The 22,282-nt window shown below is 44.3% G+C and overlaps 5 non-coding genes and 1 pseudogene across 5 annotated transcripts; all 6 read left to right on the forward strand.

Annotated features, from left to right (window-relative positions):
- The first annotated feature begins 1,742 nt into the window (after positions 1-1,742).
- Positions 1,743-1,933, forward strand: LOC130302929 (U2 spliceosomal RNA). Its single transcript, XR_008853068.1, has one exon. It is a non-coding gene; the product is annotated as a U2 spliceosomal RNA (small nuclear RNA).
- Positions 1,934-4,034: 2,101 nt separating this feature from the next.
- Positions 4,035-4,225, forward strand: LOC130302930 (U2 spliceosomal RNA). The gene has a single exon (XR_008853069.1). It is a non-coding gene; the product is annotated as a U2 spliceosomal RNA (small nuclear RNA).
- Positions 4,226-6,307: 2,082 nt separating this feature from the next.
- LOC130302959 (U2 spliceosomal RNA) lies at positions 6,308-6,525 on the forward strand (annotated as a pseudogene).
- A 5,392-nt stretch (positions 6,526-11,917) lies between these two features.
- Positions 11,918-12,102, forward strand: LOC130302952 (U2 spliceosomal RNA). The gene has a single exon (XR_008853089.1). It is a non-coding gene; the product is annotated as a U2 spliceosomal RNA (small nuclear RNA).
- Positions 12,103-14,201: 2,099 nt separating this feature from the next.
- On the forward strand, positions 14,202-14,392 carry LOC130302931 (U2 spliceosomal RNA). The gene has a single exon (XR_008853070.1). It is a non-coding gene; the product is annotated as a U2 spliceosomal RNA (small nuclear RNA).
- A 7,039-nt stretch (positions 14,393-21,431) lies between these two features.
- Positions 21,432-21,628, forward strand: LOC130302953 (U2 spliceosomal RNA). Its single transcript, XR_008853090.1, has one exon. It is a non-coding gene; the product is annotated as a U2 spliceosomal RNA (small nuclear RNA).
- The last annotated feature ends 654 nt before the right edge of the window (positions 21,629-22,282 follow it).

A 22,282-nucleotide genomic window follows, 5' to 3' on the forward strand; every position in this document is an offset into this window, starting at 1 on the left:
CCTTCCCCAATATCGCGCCACACCCCTACCCCTTAATTCCCTGGTTGAACTTGATGGACATATGTCTTTTTTCGACCGTACTAACTATGTAACTATGTAACATAACATGGGGGGGGGGGGGGGGGGGGGGTCTCCTGGCTGTTCACACAGGTGTGTCATTGCTGTACATTGACCATGCATTGCTTCTGTGGTATTGCAAAGGCAAAGACAAATGCTTCCAGCCATCCATTGCACTAATGGATTGGTCATCAGCTGGCTGTCTATGTCCCGCATCAATATAGACCAAAGTACAGAGGGTTAGGCTATGCTATTGTGCACCTACCTGATGCATCAGAAGGTGCGAGGCCCTTGCTAAATTCTGTGCACAGACTTTGAGATCTATACTTTAGACTGTATCTAAACCTGCTCCAACATGGACTGACATTCTGGCCTACTTTCAGCCGATGCGACTTGTCTGTCGCTGAACAGTCGCTTTTTATGTATTCAGCACCTATGTATAATGTTGTAAAAATGCTCTAGAAGCTAAAGTCGCAGAAATGTCACACATATTTGGCCTGCAACTTTCTGTGCGACAAATTCAGACAGGAAAAATCAGTATAAATCCTTAGAAAATTATCCCCCAGTGTCTCCATCTGCTGGCGGTATTGAATAAGCATTGCTGCACTGATGGGGTATGCATTAGACGAAAAAAAAGAAGAAAAAGAAGAATAATACGCCCAGAAAAGAGGCGAAAAGGAGAAAAACGTAAAAAAACGTGAAAAAAAAGTAAGAGGAAGAGAAGGGAAAAAAAGGTGGAAATGGGTTTAAAAGTGATTTCGGCGGAGAAATATATATATATATATATATATATATATATATATATATATATATGCGCACACACACACATAGATATAAACGTATTCTCCGTTGAGATATTGCAGCCGCTGCTGTGTCCAGGCCCAGGAGCCTTAGCACTGTGCTGTGATGTCACTCAATACCACTGACATCACTAGGTGTAAACAACATCTCTCCTTTGCTGTGTATGTGACTATGGAGCTGTTTGGTGATGTCGTCTATTACGGCCTTCATAGAAGCAACAGGAGATTGTTGCATCCATCTTGAACCCTCAGAACTACAGTGCTATGATGTCACTCACTTCCACAGGCCTTGCAGAGTGTAAACAACAACAACCCAGCTTTGTTGTGTATGTAACCAAAGGGATTTGTGATGTCACCTAGAACCTTCACAGCAGCGACAGCTTTATGAGGAGCATCAGCACTGCTCTGCCTGAGCAGAACCATCACCGCCATAGGTTGTCAAATAACCCGGATTTAACCCACACAGGTAAGTCCAATGGGGTGCAGGCATGTCCTCTATGCTTACAGCTTCCCGTGGGTGTTGGTTTGATACCGTTTGGGGACAGCCAAGGAGGCATCTGCAGGCAACAAAGGTAGGTGTGTGCTTGTGTGTGTGTTTCCTATGCAGATCCTAAGCCCAGTGTCACATGCAAGTAGGAGGAGTAAGAAGGGTTCCTGGCAAATCCGGGTTATGGATTGCATTTAAAAAGGCCCCGTGGGAGTGCAATGGGCCCCTGTCTTGCTGCTTAGCAATAATGGTATGGGTTTAGGTTCTGCTGTGTGTACTGGTGGTTGACTGCCCCCCAGCCCAGAGTGTGCATGGAAAATTGTCTGGCAGCCTCCCTGACAGCAAGCAGTGATAGTGCCCATGAAGGGGACCTTGTTGGGCCCGCCCCTTTCACGGTTATCGCTTCTCGGCCTTTTGGCTAAGATCAAGTGTAGTATCTGTTCTTATCAGTTTAATATCTGATACGTCCCCTATCTGGGGACCATATATTAAATGGATTTTTGAGAACGGGGGCCGATTTCGAAGCTTGCTTCCGTCGCCCTATGCATTGACCCGATATGGCAGTATCTTCGGGTACAGTGCACCACCCCCTTACAGGGTTAAAAAGAAAGATTCCTACTTTCATTGCTACCTGCTTGCTGGCTAGCCAGCTAGCCAGCCCTGTGGGCCTTGCTGCTGCTGCAGCCAAAAAACAAAAGGTGGTGCTGCTGCTGCTTCTGCTGCTTCTGCTTCTGCTTGTGTCTGGCCCCTGTTGGAGCGTCCAGGCACAGGACTTCTGCTGCTGCTGACTAAATGGCCTCCTTAATTGGATCATTTGAGTAGCCAGCACACCTGTGCAGGTAGGGCATGACATGATAGGCAGCTGCCTTGATAGCGGGTGGGTGCTGAATGTTCCTAATTGACAAAATAAGATTAATGCTTATGAAGAAATATAAAATCTCATCCCTTCCCCAATATCGCGCCACACCCCTACCCCTTAATTCCCTGGTTGAACGTGATGGACATATGTCTTTTTTCGACCGTACTAACTATGTAACTATGTAACATAACATGGGGGGGGGGGGGGGGGTCTCCTGGCTGTTCACACAGGTGTGTCATTGCTGTACATTGACCATGCATTGCTTCTGTGGTATTGCAAAGGCAAAGACAAATGCTTCCAGCCATCCATCCATTGCACTAATGGATTGGTCATCAGCTGGCTGTCTATGTCCCGCATCAATATAGACCAAAGTACAGAGGGTTAGGCTATGCTATTGTGCACCTACCTGATGCATCAGAAGGTGCGAGGCCCTTGCTAAATTCTGTGCACAGACTTTGAGATCTATGCTTTAGACTGTATCTAAACCTGCTCCAACATGGACTGACATTCTGGCCTACTTTCAGCCGATGCGACTTGTCTGTCGCTGAACAGTCGCTTTTTATGTATTCAGCACCTATGTATAATGTTGTAAAAATGCTCTAGAAGCTAAAGTCGCAGAAATGTCACACATATTTGGCCTGCAACTTTCTGTGCGACAAATTCAGACAGGAAAAATCAGTATAAATCCTTAGAAAATTATCCCCCAGTGTCTCCATCTGCTGGCGGTATTGAATAAGCATTGCTGCACTGATGGGGTATGCATTAGACGAAAAAAAAAGAAGAAAAAGAAGAATAATACGCCCAGAAAAGAGGCGAAAAGGAGAAAAACGTAAAAAAACGTGAAAAAAAAGTAAGAGGAAGAGAAGGGAAAAAAAGGTGGAAATGGGTTTAAAAGTGATTTCGGCGGAGAAATATATATATATATATATATATATATATATATATATATATATATATATGCGCACACACACACATAGATATAAACGTATTCTCCGTTGAGATATTGCAGCCGCTGCTGTGTCCAGGCCCAGGAGCCTTAGCACTGTGCTGTGATGTCACTCAATACCACTGACATCACTAGGTGTAAACAACATCTCTCCTTTGCTGTGTATGTGACTATGGAGCTGTTTGGTGATGTCGTCTATTACGGCCTTCATAGAAGCAACAGGAGATTGTTGCATCCATCTTGAACCCTCAGAACTACAGTGCTATGATGTCACTCACTTCCACAGGCCTTGCAGAGTGTAAACAACAACAACCCAGCTTTGTTGTGTATGTAACCAAAGGGATTTGTGATGTCACCTAGAACCTTCACAGCAGCGACAGCTTTATGAGGAGCATCAGCACTGCTCTGCCTGAGCAGAACCATCACCGCCATAGGTTGTCAAATAACCCGGATTTAACCCACACAGGTAAGTCCAATGGGGTGCAGGCATGTCCTCTATGCTTACAGCTTCCCGTGGGTGTTGGTTTGATACCGTTTGGGGACAGCCAAGGAGGCATCTGCAGGCAACAAAGGTAGGTGTGTGCTTGTGTGTGTGTTTCCTATGCAGATCCTAAGCCCAGTGTCACATGCAAGTAGGAGGAGTAAGAAGGGTTCCTGGCAAATCCGGGTTATGGATTGCATTTAAAAAGGCCCCGTGGGAGTGCAATGGGCCCCTGTCTTGCTGCTTAGCAATAATGGTATGGGTTTAGGTTCTGCTGTGTGTACTGGTGGTTGACTGCCCCCCAGCCCAGAGTGTGCATGGAAAATTGTCTGGCAGCCTCCCTGACAGCAAGCAGTGATAGTGCCCATGAAGGGGACCTTGTTGGGCCCGCCCCTTTCACGGTTATCGCTTCTCGGCCTTTTGGCTAAGATCAAGTGTAGTATCTGTTCTTATCAGTTTAATATCTGATACGTCCCCTATCTGGGGACCATATATTAAATGGATTTTTGAGAACGGGGGCCGATTTCGAAGCTTGCTTCCGTCGCCCTATGCATTGACCCGATATGGCAGTATCTTCGGGTACAGTGCACCACCCCCTTACAGGGTTAAAAAGAAAGATTCCTACTTTCATTGCTACCTGCTTGCTGGCTAGCCAGCTAGCCAGCCCTGTGGGCCTTGCTGCTGCTGCAGCCAAAAAACAAAAGGTGGTGCTGCTGCTGCTTCTGCTGCTTCTGCTTCTGCTTGTGTCTGGCCCCTGTTGGAGCGTCCAGGCACAGGACTTCTGCTGCTGCTGACTAAATGGCCTCCTTAATTGGATCATTTGAGTAGCCAGCACACCTGTGCAGGTAGGGCATGACATGATAGGCAGCTGCCTTGATAGCGGGTGGGTGCTGAATGTTCCTAATTGACAAAATAAGATTAATGCTTATGAAGAAATATAAAATCTCATCCCTTCCCCAATATCGCGCCCCCTTAATTCCCTGGTTGAACGTGATGGACATATGTCTTTTTTCGACCGTACTAACTATGTAACTATGTAACATAACATGGGGGGGGGGGGGGGGTCTCCTGGCTGTTCACACAGGTGTGTCATTGCTGTACATTGACCATGCATTGCTTCTGTGGTATTGCAAAGGCAAAGACAAATGCTTCCAGCCATCCATTGCACTAATGGATTGGTCATCAGCTGGCTGTCTATGTCCCGCATCAATATAGACCAAAGTACAGAGGGTTAGGCTATGCTATTGTGCACCTACCTGATGCATCAGAAGGTGCGAGGCCCTTGCTAAATTCTGTGCACAGACTTTGAGATCTATGCTTTAGACTGTATCTAAACCTGCTCCAACATGGACTGACATTCTGGCCTACTTTCAGCCGATGCGACTTGTCTGTCGCTGAACAGTCGCTTTTTATGTATTCAGCACCTATGTATAATGTTGTAAAAATGCTCTAGAAGCTAAAGTCGCAGAAATGTCACACATATTTGGCCTGCAACTTTCTGTGCGACAAATTCAGACAGGAAAAATCAGTATAAATCCTTAGAAAATTATCCCCCAGTGTCTCCATCTGCTGGCGGTATTGAATAAGCATTGCTGCACTGATGGGGTATGCATTAGACGAAAAAAAAAGAAGAAAAAGAAGAATAATACGCCCAGAAAAGAGGCGAAAAGGAGAAAAACGTAAAAAAACGTGAAAAAAAAGTAAGAGGAAGAGAAGGGAAAAAAAGGTGGAAATGGGTTTAAAAGTGATTTCGGCGGAGAAATATATATATATATATATATATATATATATATATATATATATATGCGCACACACACACATATATATAAACGTATTCTCCGTTGAGATATTGCAGCCGCTGCTGTGTCCAGGCCCAGGAGCCTTAGCACTGTGCTGTGATGTCACTCAATACCACTGACATCACTAGGTGTAAACAACATCTCTCCTTTGCTGTGTATGTGACTATGGAGCTGTTTGGTGATGTCGTCTATTACGGCCTTCATAGAAGCAACAGGAGATTGTTGCATCCATCTTGAACCCTCAGAACTACAGTGCTATGATGTCACTCACTTCCACAGGCCTTGCAGAGTGTAAACAACAACAACCCAGCTTTGTTGTGTATGTAACCAAAGGGATTTGTGATGTCACCTAGAACCTTCACAGCAGCGACAGCTTTATGAGGAGCATCAGCACTGCTCTGCCTGAGCAGAACCATCACCGCCATAGGTTGTCAAATAACCCGGATTTAACCCACACAGGTAAGTCCAATGGGGTGCAGGCATGTCCTCTATGCTTACAGCTTCCCGTGGGTGTTGGTTTGATACCGTTTGGGGACAGCCAAGGAGGCATCTGCAGGCAACAAAGGTAGGTGTGTGCTTGTGTGTGTGTTTCCTATGCAGATCCTAAGCCCAGTGTCACATGCAAGTAGGAGGAGTAAGAAGGGTTCCTGGCAAATCCGGGTTATGGATTGCATTTAAAAAGGCCCCGTGGGAGTGCAATGGGCCCCTGTCTTGCTGCTTAGCAATAATGGTATGGGTTTAGGTTCTGCTGTGTGTACTGGTGGTTGACTGCCCCCCAGCCCAGAGTGTGCATGGAAAATTGTCTGGCAGCCTCCCTGACAGCAAGCAGTGATAGTGCCCATGAAGGGGACCTTGTTGGGCCCGCCCCTTTCACGGTTATCGCTTCTCGGCCTTTTGGCTAAGATCAAGTGTAGTATCTGCATTTGGTCTGGTCGGAAGGTGTCTGTGGTACCCCGCTTCTCGGCCTTGGGGGATTGTCTCTCCTTACGGAGGGACTTCACCCCCTTGCTGCTATTGGGGAGCGGGCTTAGTCCACAGACAACGGGTTGCGATCCCCCTGTCTCTGGGACCTTGTGTCTCAGAAGGCATTTTCGGTACGTTGAGCGTTACCTGTAGCTTCGGAAGCACCTAGGGTACCCCCGACCTCTGCCTTGGGTAAGGGTTCCGCTTTTATAGCGGGATTCCAAGCCCCTGCTGCTATTGGGGAAGGGGCTTAGTCCCTGGGTGTGGAAGATGCCGTTCTCCTGGGCTTTCCCCTCTGGGGAAATGTCGATGCGAAATACCATCCGCATAGAGGTGTCGGAGAGCCATCGTCAGTTGAAGAACCTCCGCTTCATTGCGGAGGTGATTCTTCTTGACTACTTCCGCCTCAATAGGGAGGACATCCTGTGTCTAAATGACCAGGAAAGCCGTGGCCTGTATACCGTCACCTTCACGGCCACGGCGTGTTGCGATAACATCTATGCAACCTTGTCTGGTGCGGACCAGAGGGACGATCGACTCGACGGTCTTTCGTTCCAGTTCCTCTATGGTGAGGAACATATACCGTTGGTGGTGGCTATGCACAGCCCTCATGTGACCACGGAGGATATAGCCACTTTTCTTCGGCGATACTGCGAAGAGGTGCGATTCGCAAACAAAATATTGAACTCCGTGCGGTTCTGGAACGGCAAGAGGAAGTTCTGGGTCAAGCTCCGTAAGGATCCCGGTGGTATTGGGGGTCTTTGCCATCCGCCCCCAAATTTTGCCATCGGGAGAGTTCGGGGCTTCCTGTTCTATCCTCAAATGCCTATGTATTGCCGAAATTGCTTGAGGTTTGGCCACACCCAGGAGACCTGCGGCGCGGAGCGTGTGATTCGCTGCAATAGGTGTGGCCAAGAAGGTCACATAGCCTCAAGATGTAGCCATACGATAAGGTGTAACCTCTGCGGAGAGGAAAATCATGATTTTAATTCCTGTCCCCATAAAGCAAAAACTACGATGGGTGGGTCAAGGCTGGGCCCACCCAAAGAGGGGACAGGACAAAAGACGTCCTTTTTTAAGATGCCCAAACCCCAGAAGGCAGGTACTGATGGGTCCAGGCCCAAGACCTCTGGTGCTCCATCGGGGGGCCCACCGGTGGTAGTGCTAGGGGGAGGCCATGGGGATTCCACGAAGCCCGGGCGGGTGATCGAGTTTACTGCCCGGGAAATTGAAAGACGTCGATCGACTTCCTACCTGGCTCAAGAGCCCGCCGAAACTTCTGAAGGGGGCTCACCTGTGGCGGGTGGCAGCCGACGGGCCTCGGTGGGGGCAAAGGTGGACCCAAAATTACAGCATAAGCCAGGTACTGGCTTGGCCCAGGGTCGCCCTGCTCCGGACGAAGAGGCCCCGGTGAAAGCCCGCCGGAAGGGGAGCCAGGTGGCCAGGTCTGAGCCCGGTCCTGTTACTCCGCCTATACAGGACAGGGCCAAGAAGACAAGTGGCGCCAAACCAGGGTTTGCTGCCCCGCCAGCAGTGGACCCGGTGGGTAAAACTGGCCATCGTCGATCGATGGGGAAGTTGGAGCAACAGTCCTCAGCAACGCTTGCTGGGGAACAAGCGATGAAAACTTCCCAAGGTAGCGGCAAAGGTTCCGGAAAAGAGGCCTCACAGGCCCCTGTGCAGCAGTTCCAGTCGTCAAAAGATGAAAGAAGACGCAGATCCATCAGCCGGGGGCCAGAGATTACATCGAGTGAGAGCAACACAGAGGATATGGACAGCAGTATGACATTTAAAAGACAAAGAGAAGAAGAAGAGGAAGACATTCAAAGGAAAGCGGCGTGCCGTAGTTCGGACGAGAGCGAGCTCAGGGTCGGGGCATCATCGATCTCAAGCTCCGACCCTCAGAACATTAAGGAGCTGATGACCCCGCAGGCGGGGGATGACGGTACGCAGCTTATTATTGACTTTGATTCTCCAAGCACGGACTCTCCATAAACTATGCCTATCCCTGTAAAAATTGCCTCACTCAATGTGAGGTCCTTAAAGAGCCCTGATCGCAGGGCTGCTTTATTTTCTTATCTAGAGACATGTGACTTTGACCTTTGCCTGCTACAAGAATGTGGAATCCCTAGTAAAATGGACTATAAAGACTTAAAAGAAGACTGGAAGCTGGGCCCATCCATATGGTCCGGTGCAAATGACTGTCGTTCTGTGGGTGTTGGGCTGCTCTGCCGAGGCCAGTCCTTTTCTATTCATACAGTAACTGAGATTGTGCCTGGCAGAGCTCTTTTAATTCATCTATATTTTAATGGACTTTTAATTCGTGTTTTAAATGTGTATGCCCCTCCTGATAAACAGGAGCGGGCAGAACTATTTGAAATTTTACCACTGTTTTGTGTTGGGTCTTCCCCCCTGCTGGTGGGAGGTGATTTTAACTGCATACGTGATGGGGAACACCGGCAGGGTGGGGATATTAATCGTAAAGACCGCACTTCTTACCTGCTTAAAAATTTTATTGATGATTTTAACTTGAAAGATTGCTGGAAGGATCTCTTGCCGGAGGACCCGGGCGCCACATGGTCCAATGGAAGAGTGAGCTCCAGAATCGATTTTATTTTTTCCTCTAGAGCTTTTAAACCCCTGAAATGCACGCTCGAGCAGAATATCTTCTCTGATCATAAGCTCCTCTTGGTGGTCCTGGAGCTAGAGGGGGAGCAAAAAGCAAAAAGGGGCCTCTGGAGATTAAACACCACACTCCTAGAGGACCCTGAGATAAAAGAGGAGTTTGTGCGGACCTACCAATGCTGGCAATCACAAAGAAAACCCCACGAGCCTATGCTGCACTGGTGGGAGGGCACCAAATCTAAAATCAGATTTTTTTTTATCAAAGCAGGTAAGAAGAAGGCAAAAATGGAAAAACAGTGGTTTTATGTTCTTAACATGCGTTTAAATGTACTTTTTAAATTGAAAGAAGCTGGTATGGATGTAGAAAATGATATTTTAAACCTTAAAACTGAAATAAAACATGCCATAGAAAAGAAAGGGAAACAAATCATTTTTAACTCACATGTGCAGCACCTGGAGGAGGGCGAGAAATGTTCCCGTTTCTTTTTTAAAAAAGTGATGAATAGGAGGGATATCATCCAAAACCTTGAGGGTGAATCCACTCCAAAAGGCATGTTAGATGCAGTTTTTAACTTCTACCAGCTTCTTTTTAATAAGAAAGATCTTAATCCATCCTTTTTAGAACATGTTCTTAATTCCCTTGATTTTAAGCTAGATGTTTTAGACCAGGAGGTTTTATCCCGTGATCTTAACTTAGATGAACTTTTATTTGTTTTTAAAAGTTTTTCTAGTGGGAAGGCCCCTGGGGAAGATGGTTTACCCATCGAATTTTATTTAGCTTTTTGGGATATTTTAAAGGATGATATGGTTTTATTGTATAAAGAAACTTTTATTGTTAATGAACTTCCCCCTTCCTGGAGGAGGGGGATTGTATCATTACTTTTTAAAAAGGGTGAAAAGGATATGCTAAAAAATTGGCGCCCCATCACACTTTTAAATGTCGATTATAAAGTTTTAGCCAAGTTATTAGCTGTCCGTTTTAAACCTTTTATTCATAAATTAATTCACCCAAATCAGGTTTGTGGGGTACCTGGAAGGTCTATAGCTGAATCCCTAAATATTTTAAGAGATGTTTTATGGTATTTTAAGGATAGAAATCAAACTGTAGCAATTTTATCCTTAGACTTTGAAAAAGCCTTTGATAGGGTCTCCCATGAATACCTGTTTTTAGTTCTTAAAAAGATGGCAGTGCCTGAAACGATTTTAAGCCGAATCATGCTTTTATACCGATCCTGTTTTAGTCAAGTCTCTGTTAATGGCTTTTTAACCAGCGGTGTTCCTCTTTTATCAGGTGTCAAACAGGGCTGCCCCCTGTCCCCACTCCTTTTTATTTGCGCAATCGAACCACTGATGGCCCTCCTCAGAAAAGACCGGGTAGTAAGAGGCGTACCGATACCTGGTGGAGGAGGGACCCATCTAAAGGTGTTGGGGTACATGGATGATGTCACCATACTGTGCCCGGACTCTCCATCCATGAGGGGGGCATTGAGGAACACCAGCTATTTCTGCGAGGTCTCTGGTTTTAAGCTAAACACAGATAAATGTGACTGTTTTTATATTGGCTCCTGGGATTCATCCATCACCCCAGGAGTCACAATGCAACAGGATCAAATTAAAGTTTTAGGTATTGTTTTTAACCAGGTCAATGATGGGAGCCCTAACTGGGATTCAGCTATAGCTAAGATGGAGAAGAAGATTTTAATGTGGAATCTTAGAAACCTTACCATGGAGGGGAAGATTTTAATAATAAAGATGGTTTTACTCCCTATTATGCTATACATTGCCATGGTATTTCCTCCATCTATTTTATACATTAAAAAAGTAACTAGAATTGTTTTTACTTTTTTATGGGGTTCAAAAATGGAGAAATTAAAGCGTGATTTTATGTACAAAAGTAAAGATAATGGCGGGAAAGATGTTCCTAACCTTTTTACTTTCTTTTACATAAAGTATTTCTGTTTCTGTTTTAAAATTATTAAATCCGATGGCATTTTTAGCTGCTTTTTTAAGGTACGCTGCGGGCATGGTTTTTAAAAGATGGTTGCGCATCCCTCTGAACGCTCCGGTGCTTCTGTGTCCCCCAAAACATTATGTGGTGTTGGAAAAGACAGTCAGGCTCCTAGGTCTCCAAGATTTGGAGCCTGACATACTGGGGGACCAGAGAAAGGTATCAAAGGTCCTCAGGCGGAGTGAGGTTACCCTGGCAGTGTCCAATTTCACACAGGCAAGATCCAAAAAGGTATGGCGGAACGTGTACGGGAAGTTTCTGGCGAATGTACACAGGGATCTTGCCTGGGCAATCGTCCACCAGTGCCTCCCTACTCGTGAGTTCCAGCACAGGCGAGGACTGGTGGCGAGAGCCAAGTGCCCGAGAGATGGCTGCGGAGTGGACGAAACGGTGCTGCACATATTTTGGAACTGCCCTTTTGCACGGGAGCTTTGGAGGAAGGTAGGCCCACTTTTGAAGTGGGCCTGCGGCCTAAAAGATTTTAATCACGAATGTGTCTTTTACGGTCTTTTTAACTGCCCCAATTTTAAACAGCAGATGATCTGCTGGATGATTATTAATTGTTTTAAAAATGCCATCTGGAAAGTTAGGAACATCTTACTTTTTAAACATGATTTTATTGATGTTAAAAACTGTATAAAGCTGGCCCTGAGTGAGATGTACATCTATTACCTAAGAGACAAGAAACAGTTGGGGGCCAGCGAGGCAGCATCCATGTGGTGTCTGCCTCTATGGAACGAAATAACAATATAATCAGTTTTTATGACATTTGTATAATGTTTTATCCTGCCATTTTTATTTTTTCTCCTTTTATAACTGGTTTTATTATTTGTATTTTAAAACTTTTGTGAACCTTTTATTATTTTGCATTTTAAATTCTGTATGGTTTCTTATTTATTCAATAAAAATTTTGTTGAAACCTTATCTGTTCTTATCAGTTTAATATCTGATACGTCCCCTATCTGGGGACCATATATTAAATGGATTTTTGAGAACGGGGGCCGATTTCGAAGCTTGCTTCCGTCGCCCTATGCATTGACCCGATATGGCAGTATCTTCGGGTACAGTGCACCACCCCCTTACAGGGTTAAAAAGAAAGATTCCTACTTTCATTGCTACCTGCTTGCTGGCTAGCCAGCTAGCCAGCCCTGTGGGCCTTGCTGCTGCTGCAGCCAAAAAACAAAAGGTGGTGCTGCTGCTGCTTCTGCTGCTTCTGCTTCTGCTTGTGTCTGGCCCCTGTTGGAGCGTCCAGGCACAGGACTTCTGCTGCTGCTGACTAAATGGCCTCCTTAATTGGATCATTTGAGTAGCCAGCACACCTGTGCAGGTAGGGCATGACATGATAGGCAGCTGCCTTGATAGCGGGTGGGTGCTGAATGTTCCTAATTGACAAAATAAGATTAATGCTTATGAAGAAATATAAAATCTCATCCCTTCCCCAATATCGCGCCACACCCCTACCCCTTAATTCCCTGGTTGAACGTGATGGACATATGTCTTTTTTCGACCGTACTAACTATGTAACTATGTAACATAACATGGGGGGGGGGGGGGGGGGGGGGTCTCCTGGCTGTTCACACAGGTGTGTCATTGCTGTACATTGACCATGCATTGCTTCTGTGGTATTGCAAAGGCAAAGACAAATGCTTCCAGCCATCCATTGCACTAATGGATTGGTCATCAGCTGGCTGTCTATGTCCCGCATCAATATAGACCAAAGTACAGAGGGTTAGGCTATGCTATTGTGCACCTACCTGATGCATCAGAAGGTGCGAGGCCCTTGCTAAATTCTGTGCACAGACTTTGAGATCTATGCTTTAGACTGTATCTAAACCTGCTCCAACATGGACTGACATTCTGGCCTACTTTCAGCCGATGCGACTTGTCTGTCGCTGAACAGTCGCTTTTTATGTATTCAGCACCTATGTATAATGTTGTAAAAATGCTCTAGAAGCTAAAGTCGCAGAAATGTCACACATATTTGGCCTGCAACTTTCTGTGCGACAAATTCAGACAGGAAAAATCAGTATAAATCCTTAGAAAATTATCCCCCAGTGTCTCCATCTGCTGGCGGTATTGAATAAGCATTGCTGCACTGATGGGGTATGCATTAGACGAAAAAAAAGAAGAAAAAGAAGAATAATACGCCCAGAAAAGAGGCGAAAAGGAGAAAAACGTAAAAAAACGTGAAAAAAAAGTAAGAGGAAGAGAAGGGAAAAAAAGGTGGAAATGGGTTTAAAAGTGATTTCGGCGGAGAAATATATATATATATATATATATATATATATATATATATATATATATGCGCACACACACACATATATATAAACGTATTCTCCGTTGAGATATTGCAGCCGCTGCTGTGTCCAGGCCCAGGAGCCTTAGCACTGTGCTGTGATGTCACTCAATACCACTGACATCACTAGGTGTAAACAACATCTCTCCTTTGCTGTGTATGTGACTATGGAGCTGTTTGGTGATGTCGTCTATTACGGCCTTCATAGAAGCAACAGGAGATTGTTGCATCCATCTTGAACCCTCAGAACTACAGTGCTATGATGTCACTCACTTCCACAGGCCTTGCAGAGTGTAAACAACAACAACCCAGCTTTGTTGTGTATGTAACCAAAGGGATTTGTGATGTCACCTAGAACCTTCACAGCAGCGACAGCTTTATGAGGAGCATCAGCACTGCTCTGCCTGAGCAGAACCATCACCGCCATAGGTTGTCAAATAACCCGGATTTAACCCACACAGGTAAGTCCAATGGGGTGCAGGCATGTCCTCTATGCTTACAGCTTCCCGTGGGTGTTGGTTTGATACCGTTTGGGGACAGCCAAGGAGGCATCTGCAGGCAACAAAGGTAGGTGTGTGCTTGTGTGTGTGTTTCCTATGCAGATCCTAAGCCCAGTGTCACATGCAAGTAGGAGGAGTAAGAAGGGTTCCTGGCAAATCCGGGTTATGGATTGCATTTAAAAAGGCCCCGTGGGAGTGCAATGGGCCCCTGTCTTGCTGCTTAGCAATAATGGTATGGGTTTAGGTTCTGCTGTGTGTACTGGTGGTTGACTGCCCCCCAGCCCAGAGTGTGCATGGAAAATTGTCTGGCAGCCTCCCTGACAGCAAGCAGTGATAGTGCCCATGAAGGGGACCTTGTTGGGCCCGCCCCTTTCACGGTTATCGCTTCTCGGCCTTTTGGCTAAGATCAAGTGTAGTATCTGTTCTTATCAGTTTAATATCTGATACGTCCCCTATCTGGGGACCATATATTAAATGGATTTTTGAGAACGGGGGCCGATTTCGAAGCTTGCTTCCGTCGCCCTATGCATTGACCCGATATGGCAGTATCTTCGGGTACAGTGCACCACCCCCTTACAGGGTTAAAAAGAAAGATTCCTACTTTCATTGCTACCTGCTTGCTGGCTAGCCAGCTAGCCAGCCCTGTGGGCCTTGCTGCTGCAGCCAAAAAACAAAAGGTGGTGCTGCTGCTGCTGCTTCTGCTGCTTCTGCTTGTGTCTGGCCCCTGTTGGAGCGTCCAGGCACAGGACTTCTGCTGCTGCTGACTAAATGGCCTCCTTAATTGGATCATTTGAGTAGCCAGCACACCTGTGCAGGTAGGGCATGACATGATAGGCAGCTGCCTTGATAGCGGGTGGGTGCTGAATGTTCCTAATTGACAAAATAAGATTAATGCTTATGAAGAAATATAAAATCTCATCCCTTCCCCAATATCGCGCCACACCCCTACCCCTTAATTCCCTGGTTGAACTTGATGGACATATGTCTTTTTTCGACCGTACTAACTATGTAACTATGTAACATAACATGGGGGGGGGGGGGGGGGGGGTCTCCTGGCTGTTCACACAGGTGTGTCATTGCTGTACATTGACCATGCATTGCTTCTGTGGTATTGCAAAGGCAAAGACAAATGCTTCCAGCCATCCATTGCACTAATGGATTGGTCATCAGCTGGCTGTCTATGTCCCGCATCAATATAGACCAAAGTACAGAGGGTTAGGCTATGCTATTGTGCACCTACCTGATGCATCAGAAGGTGCGAGGCCCTTGCTAAATTCTGTGCACAGACTTTGAGATCTATACTTTAGACTGTATCTAAACCTGCTCCAACATGGACTGACATTCTGGCCTACTTTCAGCCGATGCGACTTGTCTGTCGCTGAACAGTCGCTTTTTATGTATTCAGCACCTATGTATAATGTTGTAAAAATGCTCTAGAAGCTAAAGTCGCAGAAATGTCACACATATTTGGCCTGCAACTTTCTGTGCGACAAATTCAGACAGGAAAAATCAGTATAAATCCTTAGAAAATTATCCCCCAGTGTCTCCATCTGCTGGCGGTATTGAATAAGCATTGCTGCACTGATGGGGTATGCATTAGACGAAAAAAAAGAAGAAAAAGAAGAATAATACGCCCAGAAAAGAGGCGAAAAGGAGAAAAACGTAAAAAAACGTGAAAAAAAAGTAAGAGGAAGAGAAGGGAAAAAAAGGTGGAAATGGGTTTAAAAGTGATTTCGGCGGAGAAATATATATATATATATATATATATATATATATATATATATATATACGCGCACACACACACATATATATAAACGTATTCTCTGTTGAGATATTGCAGCCGCTGCTGTGTCCAGGCCCAGGAGCCTTAGCACTGTGCTGTGATGTCACTCAATACCACTGACATCACTAGGTGTAAACAACATCTCTCCTTTGCTGTGTATGTGACTATGGAGCTGTTTGGTGATGTCGTCTATTATGGCCTTCATAGAAGCAACAGGAGATTGTTGCATCCATCTAGAACCCTCAGAACTACAGTGCTATGATGTCACTCACTTCCACAGGCCTTGCAGAGTGTAAACAACAACAACCCAGCTTTGTTGTGTATGTAACCATAGGGATTTGTGATGTCACCTAGAACCTTCACAGCAGCGACAGCTTTATGAGGAGCATCAGCACTGCTCTGCCTGAGCAGAACCATCACCGCCATAGGTTGTCAAATAACCCGGATTTAACCCACACAGGTAAGTCCAATGGGGTGCAGGCATGTCCTCTATGCTTACAGCTTCCCGTGGGTGTTGGTTTGATACCGTTTGGGGACAGCCAAGGAGGCATCTGCAGGCAACAAAGGTAGGTGTGTGCTTGTGTGTGTGTTTCCTATGCAGATCCTAAGCCCAGTGTCACATGCAAGTAGGAGGAGTAAGAAGGGTTCCTGGCAAATCCGGGTTATGGATTGCATTTAAAAAGGCCCCGTGGGAGTGCAATGGGCCCCTGTCTTGCTGCTTAGCAATAATGGTATGGGTTTAGGTTCTGCTGTGTGTACTGGTGGTTGACTGCCCCCCAGCCCAGAGTGTGCATGGAAAATTGTCTGGCAGCCTCCCTGACAGCAAGCAGTGATAGTGCCCATGAAGGGGACCTTGTTGGGCCCGCCCCTTTCACGGTTATCGCTTCTCGGCCTTTTGGCTAAGATCAAGTGCAGTTGCCTTGGTCTCGCCTGAGGGTGCGATCTCTGGGTTTACCCAGTTTGCTGGAAGGGATTCTCTTTCTGTGGTTTCGTGCCGACAGTTCTGCCTGGAGAGATGGCTGGTCTGAAGAATACCATTCGTTTGGAGGTGGATCCCGGAAGTGCTGTGAAGAACAATGTTGTTTACCTGGTTCGGGACATCATCATGCTGAAGCTTGGAGTGGACAAGTCAGAAATATTCAGCGTTAATGAGGCTCCTCGCAAGGGTTCTTATGAGGTCACCTTTGAGCAGGAAGGTAGGTGCCTTGATGTTTATGAACGTTTGAGAAATTTCAGCAAGGACCCCATGATGGAGGGAGTGAAGATTACTCCTTTGTTTGGGTTTCAAGAAAAAACTGTCCTTGTGCATGTTTATAACCCTTTCACGGATGTGGCTATAATTGAAAGTTTTCTGCGCCAATATTGTGACTCTGTGCGTGGAGGTGAAAAACAGACCAATGTACTGGGAATCTTTAATTGCAAATATAAATTTGTTGTGAAACTGAAAGTGGATCCCAGTTGTGTTGGTGGCTTTAAACATCCCCCAGCTAGTTTTTCAGTTGCTGGACATAGGGGATATTTATCCTATGCTGGACAGCCTTATTATTGCCGCAATTGTTTTTCTTTTGGCCACGTGAAAGAGAGCTGCCTTAAGGGACAGGTGTGCCGGAACTGTAATGGTACTGGTCACCATGCGGGGAGTTGCCCCAACACAAAAAAATGTGACCTGTGCCGTGAGGAAGGGCATGTTTATAAAGACTGTCCTGGTACAAAAAGACCAAGCTATGCAAGTGCTGCAAGAGGGGAGGAAATTGTGAGGAAGTTGGCCCCTCAAAAACTGAAAGTTATTCCTCAGAAACCTGTGGATGTACAAGTTGCGGTGGCTGATGCCTTTAGGAAGCTGGAGGAGGTGATTGAGGGAGTGCAGAGCCCTGTTCACACAGCTGAATCTGTTCATCCCTCTGATCCTGCTAACATAGAGGAGTTTCAGTCCTCTGGAGAGACTAGTTTGTGTAACAGGGAGGGTGGTGGGAAACATAATGTCCAGGATGAAAATAATGATGGCTTCAAGCTGGTGCATGGTGGGAAGTCCGCCAAAAAAAGACGTGGTGAGGAGAGTACGAATTTGGCGCCAGAAACCAGGAACACATTTGAAGTGCTGGAAACGGACATTATGGAGACTGCTGAAAGTGGTGAATAGATATGCCGGGACTTGATATGAAATGTTATCAGGTGGTGAAGCACCTGTTTTCTAATGACTTTGTTATACCTGCTTTGTGTTTTACTATGTGTTCTCAATAGGTTTGCCGGGACTTGATATGCAAATGATATCAGGTAGTGAATCACCTATTTTCTAATGGTTATGTTATACCTGCTTTGTGTTTGTATATAGTTATGAGCATTATTATTTGTTCTCAAAATGTGAGAGTATTTAAAAATAAGGCTAGGAGAGCTGCTATTTTAAGTTTTTTAGCACAAGAGAATGCTTCAATTTTCTGTTTGCAGGAATGTGGTATTGAGTTCGCAGTAAGTCAGGATGAATGGGTGTATAGTCGGTGTGTGTGGTCTGGGAGTTCAGTGAATAAGAATGATGGTGTGGGTGTTTTAATTAAATCACCTGAAATTTCTGTTGAAAGTTATTTAGTTATTGAGCCTGGTAGGTGTATTTCTGTTAATTTATGTTATAAAGGTATTATGTTTCGTGTTATAAATGTGTATGCTTCTGCATGCAAAAATGAAAGAAAAAATTTGTTTGAGAAATTAAAATTTTATGTTCAAGGTAAAATACCTATTATTTTAGTTGGAGATATGAATGTGGACTTATGTAAGAAAGCATTTGATATATCAGGAAGAAAATTATTTGAGTTAGTTTCAGATTTTAGGTTTAAAGATATTCAGGATTTATGCAAAGTTAGTCCTAATTTATGCACTTATCATGCAGATAGGGGGAATGTTCACTCTAAGTTAGATTATTGTTTTTTGTCTGAGAATGTTAATGCATTAAGTTACAGACAGAGGTCTGTTTGTTATTCGGACCATGAGTCTTTGCTGTGTGAGATTGATGTGGGTCAGAATGCTGTGTATGGGAGAGGTTTGTGGAAGATGAATATTAAACATTTAGATAGTGTGGATGTGAGAGACCAGTATGAATGCATATATAAAAAATGGCGTGAAAGGAAAAGTGAGTTTGATAACATTATTTTGTGGTGGGAATGGGTTAAAAAGAAAACAAAATCCTTTTTTAGGTCTTTTGGTTATAAAATTGCTGCTATTAAGAGGGAACAATATGTTAAGTTAAATGCCCGTCTATCCTTTTTGTATAGATTGAGAGACTGTGGTGTGGATGTTCAGAATGAAATTGTGAGTGTTAAAAGGGACATTAATGAGTTTGTGTTGGAGAAAGGGAGGAGTATTATGTATAGAGCTAAATTAGATAAGAGGGAACATGATGAAAAATGTTCACGTTATTTTTTCAAAAAAGTTTTTTCAAAAAAGCCGGTTATTGATGTGATTGTGAAAGAGGATGGTAGTGTTGTGTCTGGTGATGGTGTGAGTGAGGAAGTTGCAGTTTTTTATGAAGAATTGTATGGAGAGAAGTGGAGGGATGAGAATTTGGAGAATGAGGTATTGAGTGTGTTGGAAAGGAAACTTGGAGAGGCTGAGCAGGCTTTTGTTATGCGTGGTATATCAAGTGAGGAAGTTTGGGATGTAGTGCAGAAAATGTCAGCAAATAAGACTCCAGGTGAGGATGGTTTGCCTGTGGAATTTTATCGGTTGTTATGGAATGTGGTGGGGAAGGATGTAGTTGAAGTGTGTCAGTTTATGTGGGAGAATATGGAGGTTGCGGAGAGTATGCGTGGGGGTGTGGTTGTGCTGATTCCGAAAAAAGGGGATTTAAAAAGTTTAAAGAATTGGCGTCCAATTACATTACTTAATTGTGATTATAAGATCTATGCGAAAATTATTGCCAATCGGATGAGAGATGTTGTTGAAAGCGTGGTGGGTGATGATCAGTTTTGTGCTGTGCCTGGACGTCGTATACAGGAGAGTTTGTGTTTGTTGAGAGATTGTTTGTGGGATTGTAAGAGTAGGAAGCAAGATGTGTGTTTGTTGTCATTAGATTTTGAAAAAGCGTATGATAGGCTGTCTCATAGTTTCTTGTTCAGGGTGTTGTTGCGTATGGGTTTTCCGAGTGACTTTGTGTGGAGAGTTAGGAGTTTGTATGACAAAATATATAGTAGGATGCTTGTTAATGGATGTGTGGGGAGAAGAGTGAATGTGTTCTCAGGGGTTAGGCAGGGGTGTCCTTTATCACCAGTGGCATTTATATGTGCTATTGAGCCTCTGGTATGTATGATTAGGAGGGATAAGATAGTGAGAGGTGTACGCATTCCTGGTAGTGATGGAAGGGAGTTTAAAGTTAATGCTTATATGGATGATGTATGTGTCCTGTGTGATTCTGAGTCCGCTGTGAGGAGGGTGAAACTTTTAGTGTCTATTTTTTGTGGTGCATCTGCTTTTAAGGTTAATTGGTTAAAGAGTGAATGTAAGTGTTTTGGTGAGAGTAGATTAAGTAGAGATGTTGGGGTGAATGTTGTGGAGGGGTCTATTAAAGTGTTGGGGATTAAGTTTAGTGACGATTTGGATGGGAAAGAGAGTTGGGAGGAGGCGAAAAAGAAGGTGGAGTTGCGTCTAAATTATTGGAGTTTGAGAAGTCTTTCCTTCATTGGGAAGATTGTAGTTATTAAAAGTGTTGTGTTACCAATTTTTCTGTATGTTGCTATGATTTTTCCTCCCCATTATATGGGTTTGAGGAGCTTGAACAGGGTTCTGTTTGTCTTTTTTTGGGGTTCTAAAGTTGAGAGGTTGAGGAGAGAAATAGTGGTGAAAAATTGGAAGAAGGGTGGTATGAGTTTTCCAAATTTGGAGGTGTACTTTGGAGTGAATATTTTAGTTTTTATTTTAGCTATTATTGGGAGTGATAGAAAGGTGTCCTGTATGACAAGATTTCTGGCTGGTAGATTTTTTGTCAGGTTGAAGTGGTGTGAGAGGGATTTGAATAGGCCTATTGCTTTTGAGGTTCCTAAATGGTATGAGTGGGTTGTGAGGTTTTTGGAGAAATTTGAGTTGATAGAAGAAGAGGTGAGTGTTTTGAAGAATAAACGTTTGTTGATGAAAATGATTGAGAGTAAAGAGGTTGTATGTAATATTAATTCTGTGAGAGGAGCGGATGTGGAAAAAGTTTGGAAGAAAGTGAGGATGGATGGTATGTCTAATAAGCAAAAGGAGATTGTATGGCAAAGTTTGCATGGGGTGTTGCCAGTGAGAGAGTTTCAGAAAGCAAGGGGTTTGGTGAGATGTGATGTGTGTCCTAGGGAGAATTGTAATGGTTTTGAAAGTGTTATTCATCTTTTTTGGAATTGTAAGTATGCTCGTGAGGTTGTGAGAAAACTTGGGCCTTTGTGCAAGGAATTAACAGGTGTGGAATTTTTGTATTATGAAATGATGATGTTTGGATTATGTGTGAGTGGTGGTCAGAATGAAAGAGTGTTGTGGTTATTGTTGTCGTGTATTAAAGAAGTCTTATGGGATGTTCGGAATGTTTATTTGTTTTTGAGAAAGGAAATAAGTGTAAATAATAGTGTGAGGATGGTGTTAGGAAAGCTTTATTTGTGTTATTTGTGGGATGCTAGGAGGGGTGGGATTGATGCGGAGGGTATTTGGAAAACGAAAAAATGGATTCATTCTGTTGATTTATCTTGATGTTTTTCATGTACTTGTAATTTTGTCTGTTTTTGATTATAAATAAAGTTCCCGATGATGAGAGGGTTGTGTGTTACAGAAAGTTTGTAATGCCAGTTTTGAAAGTATTGTTTTGAGTACTTTCATCCCTTATCTGAGGGTTTAAAAAAAAAAAAAAAAAAAAAAAAATCTGTTCTTATCAGTTTAATATCTGATACGTCCCCTATCTGGGGACCATATATTAAATGGATTTTTGAGAACGGGGGCCGATTTCGAAGCTTGCTTCCGTCGCCCTATGCATTGACCCGATATGGCAGTATCTTCGGGTACAGTGCACCACCCCCTTACAGGGTTAAAAAGAAAGATTCCTACTTTCATTGCTACCTGCTTGCTGGCTAGCCAGCTAGCCAGCCCTGTGGGCCTTGCTGCTGCAGCCAAAAAACAAAAGGTGGTGCTGCTGCTTCTGCTGCTTCTGCTTGTGTCTGGCCGCTGTTGGAGCGTCCAGGCACAGGACTTCTGCTGCTGCTGACTAAATGGCCTCCTTAACCCCTTAAGGACCGGAGGTTTTTCCGTTTTTGCATTTTCGTTTTTTGCTCCTTGCCTTTAAAAAATCATAACTCTTTCAAATTTACACCTAATAATCCATATGATGGCTTATTTTTTGCGCCACCAATTCTACTTTGTAATGACGTCAGTCATTTTGCCTAAAAATCTATGGTGAAGCGGGAAAAAAAATCATTGTGCGACAAAATTGAAAAAAAACACGCTGTTTTGTAACTTTTGGGGGCTTCCGTTTCTACGTAGTACATTTTTCGGTAAAAATGACACCTGATATGTATTCTGTAGGTCCATACGATTAAAATGATACCCTACTTATATAGGTTTGATTTTGTCGGACTTCTGGAAAAAATCATAACTACATGCAGGAAAATTAATACGTTTAAAATTGTCATCTTCTGACCCCTATAACTTTTTTATTTTTCCGTGTATGGGGCG

This window comes from Hyla sarda, unplaced genomic scaffold, assembly GCF_029499605.1.
Source record: "Hyla sarda isolate aHylSar1 unplaced genomic scaffold, aHylSar1.hap1 scaffold_1186, whole genome shotgun sequence".
NCBI classification, from domain to species: Eukaryota; Metazoa; Chordata; class Amphibia; order Anura; family Hylidae; genus Hyla; species Hyla sarda.